Source organism: Magallana gigas, chromosome 4, assembly GCF_963853765.1.
Source record: "Magallana gigas chromosome 4, xbMagGiga1.1, whole genome shotgun sequence".
Taxonomy (NCBI): Eukaryota; Metazoa; Mollusca; class Bivalvia; order Ostreida; family Ostreidae; genus Magallana; species Magallana gigas.
In genome coordinates this window covers 3,740,223-3,744,730 of record NC_088856.1, presented here as the reverse complement: position 1 = coordinate 3,744,730, position 4,508 = coordinate 3,740,223, and the positions used below count along the sequence as shown (strand labels likewise).

The window sequence follows — 4,508 nt, the reverse complement described above, 5'->3', positions numbered from 1 at the left end:
TTTTTGAGTAAATAATAGAATTATCATCAAATATCAATGTATGTTTTATTTGAATTTTTTCATTCAAAAAGTACTTTTCCTCGAAATTTTCATTTCATTATGCTGATTTTTACTTTTTGTTTTTGACATTGCGCCGCATGTCGAATTTCTGATCTAACATGCTTTCATCTCACTAATTTAATCTCAAACAATATTTGATTTTAAAACATTATTTGAATGCTAATTTCTTAAACCCTTTGTGGCACAAATTTCATCTTCCTTTGTCTTCGGTTAACTGAATAACGCCACTTGTCTACGCTATTTTGGGACAACCCTCGTATGTGATGTATTAACAAGTATGATTATATACTCTCGAACAGTTGATTAATTTGTATATTATAGTTCTTTTTAAGAGGTCTCGTTTTTTCAATACAATGCCTAAAGTAAATGTCATGCATCTATTAGTTTTATTGTAAATCTAACCTGCGTCATCCTTTCCAGTTATATGCTGAGAGTGTTTGCTCCTAGATTTTACTATAAAATAATTAAATAACGTGTTAAATAAATCTCCATTTCTAATTAATGGGGATGAAATTTGTTTACATTGAAATAATAGGTTCTTATTTACATTTTCATATTATTTAAAAGTCGCACATACATTGATTTCTTTTCCAGATGGCAATGTTTAGGATTGTTCCAAGTAGTACTATAAATATGGATATTGCAATGGAAATAGCCAAATTCTGAATAGTGTTGCTTTCAGCACAGGGTGATCCCATTTTTTGACTTTCTTAAAAAAATATTGGATGCATCGGGATATTTATTATGTATAACATCAGACTAGATTATTTTTAGAGAAATTTCTTAATCAAAAGTGCATACCATTGAAAATAAAGGAGTTATATTAACATTAACATTTTAATAATTATAGTCTTTTTTTAAAGAAATGGCATTGACTTAACATAATATTATGTTTTATGAAAGTAAATAAATACCAAATACCTTCATTGCAATTCATGCCTTGAAATCCATTATCACATCCCCATGGACACATACCACTGACGTGGTGACAATAAGAGTTGTTAATGCAAGCACCACACGTCTGAATGCAATTCAATCCATACGTCCTACCATCACATTCTGTATAATTCCAAAGTGCTTTTTCTTCTCATACACGCACAATGTAAACATTTATTTTTCCAGACTCTTAATAAAGAAATCAATTTTAATATTTTTTGCAATAGTTCATAACGACAGTCACCTTACCTTGGTCACACTGAACACCTTTCCAACCCGGCTGGCATCCTCCCACGCATTTTCCTGTCGTACCCTCACAGGTATATTGTTCAATACAGGTCATGCTACAGTTATATGCACATCCGATTCCATATTTCCCGAATGGACATTCTAACAAGTTGATACAATTTTAAAAAAAAAGAAAAACAATATCAGTTTACCAAAAGATGTCAGATCTATTGCTATAATCAAGTCAAAATTTAGATAGCTATTATCAAGATATATCATACTGTGATAAGCATAATTATTCTCACTGTGTCCATGGCAACTATATGTTCAAAAGTTACATTAAAATATCAAATTGAATGGTTTTTGATAATATTTTTCGAGTACAAATTACAATAGTCATAATTGAAAAAAAATGTAATTGAAAAATTTGTAAAAGAAATTTTTATTAAAATGTATCCATGTCTCGGGTTGAATATATTGAATACAAGCGTAAAACAAGATTTTATGAAAGGTCTTAATAGCTGAAAAAAATAAAGGTTATTGCGTTTAAAAATAGGCACGTTCTAGAACTGTTTGCACTTTTAACTGCGTAAAACTACTTCATTATTCCATTAACATTTTTTTCTACAAACATGAAATGTGGTGATAACGAGCAGTGTTTCAAAATCAAAATGTATACTAGTACACACCTTTACATGCATAAAAAAGAATAAAACACTTAATTTAAATGTGTACACAACCCTTTTAAACATTTTCAATCTTATAAGGATATTGTACAAACAAGCAAATTTTTACCGTCTTTACATGTTACGCCAAGGAATCCAGGGGCACATCCAAATTCACATACACCATCGATGTTATTACATTGAGTGCTATTAAAACATTCCCCACATTTATGGCCACACCCTCGTCCAAAAGTTCCATTGTCACATTCTATCAAAATGAAATCTTAATTTAATTAAGTATAAGTAATAAATATCATGAAAAGAGAATGAATAAAACAAACACATAACATTTTTAAAATTTTGCGTGGGCATCGTTAGGAGCTTATCATCAATAGAAGTTTATAATTTTGAATCCCCACGTCATTGCAAAATGTGACAAATTAATCAAATACAAGTATCTTTCAAGGTTATTGTAGAATCTAAAATTAAGATTATTGATTGTTAAATTCAATACTGAATTATTGTTAATTATTCGTACTGTGATTACAGTGAGATTCTTTCCACCCAGGCTGACATCCGTCCACACACTCCCCTGTGGTTATGCTACAGTTGTTTTGTGATTTACAGTTTGGGCTACAGTCATATTTACAGTTGTTTCCATATTTACCAAATGGACATTCTAGAAATGAAATTTCGCCGATTCATAGAAATTGTAATCATCTTGCTATTACTCCTATTGAAAACAATATGTCCTCGGTAAAGTATTATTTCTACATGCACCAAGCATAGTTCCTTCTATTTCCAACAGTAATTGATTGCATTTCATTGCTCTGTAGAAAGTGACTTGACTGAAATCTACACGCCCCGTTGATCGATTGGTCGAAACCTTTATCGACCCTAGAAAAATCACCGATTGCACGATATCAGACAACTTTGTTATCTTTTTGAAAGAAATATGTTAATAAAAATAATAAAATGCTTTGTCCATAACTAATAATGTTCCAAATTAACGGTTATAAAATTACCATCATAAAAGATAACCACGTTTATCTGTATAAAGTAAATCGAGAAACAAAAGATGTATGTTGCGCTCTGCCACTATTGTGATTCTATTTTTATCCTTAATAAGATTAAAATAAAACCTGATGACAATAGATGATTATGTAATTATCACCTTTTATAATATCAATATCAAATAATATTATAAGATCCTTTCTGTGAAAATTGTTTAACGACCAATGTAATGATAATTAAATAACTCATAAATTTATGACGTATTTGATTAAATCATTTGTAGAAAAAAAATCAAATGCTTGTTGTCTGAAACCGCCAGAAAAGTCAAATAAAGCAAAAATAACAAAGTACATTTCAAAGGAAAGTGTAGGGATGGAGGTGATAAAATGCTTTAAAATTTTCCAGACTTTAAACTGACCGATGTCAAGTGAAAAATTGATTACATAAGCTAACTAAACGATGCACCCACAATTTCCCCGCGAAACTATTCCATCGTTTGCACGCTGTGATATCACTTTCATAACCATATATGAAGATGTTAAAGAATTTGGTATTGTGCTGCAAGAGAATTAACTCTTACAAACTAGATAGAAACATTGTCGACATACATAAAGAATTTTAAGAAATCTTAAAAATTCTTTCCTTTGCTTATGCATGCGGGTTATGAAGGTACCGATCAATGCAGAAAAATACATATTCCACCAATGCAGGCTACGTTATTGTCCGCAATGTCGCCACCTTTATTCTCCCATGATTAACGAAATAAAGCATTTTATTGCAATTTTTAAATATGTAAGTTATCAGACAAAAATAATAATTATAATTTTCGAACCTAGATTTAAATATGTTCAGTTTAATAAGTCAACTTTCTACAGTGATAAAATGTTAAAAGATTTCTTCATTAATTTTGTTTCGCTTAGAGTGTATAACTAATATTTGATATAAGTACACAAACCTTCGTCGCATTTTTGGCCTTGGAATCCTAGATTACACCCATGTGGACAACTCCCGTTGATGTGGTGACACTGTGTGTCATTGATACAGGCTCCACAGGTCAGACTACACCCTGGTCCGTACTTACCACCGTCACACCCTGTTACAATTATAGAATATAACTTCATTAGTCAATTATAGAGTAAAAGGAATAATTTTTATACTTGGCTATTCACGATATCGTTTTACTCCTTCGTATAAATACATTAATGTAGAAGGAAACTCAAAATTCTTTATTCTCGATATAACCTTTTTCTGTTTATGTTTTATAATTTCAGCAGTTTAAAAATGTTTTGATTCGTAAATGAAGGTCACAATAAATAACAAATTTCAGAATCTTTCTTACAACCAAAGCTTAATTGAGTATATCGCTTAAATGTAAAAGTTACACTTTAATGCATATACTCAAATACAAAAGATATCGAATGAATTTATTAACAAAACACAAATATGACAATTTTATCCTTTATTTAAACCTGTTTAGATAAATGTTTGAATTTTCAAAAGAATGTAAAAAAAACCGTCAATGGATGAGTAATGCATTTCGTCTATCATTGAAAAAGATTAAAAAGGGTATAAAACAGAGCAAATACCACCATCACACAGTAATCC

General features: G+C 30.2%; 1 long non-coding RNA gene across 1 annotated transcript; it reads right to left on the bottom strand.

Annotated features, from left to right (window-relative positions):
• Positions 1–430: 430 nt before the first annotated feature.
• On the bottom strand, positions 431–2,151 carry LOC136274362 (uncharacterized). Its single transcript, XR_010712669.1, has 5 exons — positions 2,020–2,151; positions 1,246–1,386; positions 982–1,119; positions 638–769; positions 431–513 (listed from the first exon to the last, which is right to left on the bottom strand). It is a non-coding gene; the product is annotated as an uncharacterized lncRNA (long non-coding RNA).
• Positions 2,152–4,508: the final 2,357 nt, after the last annotated feature.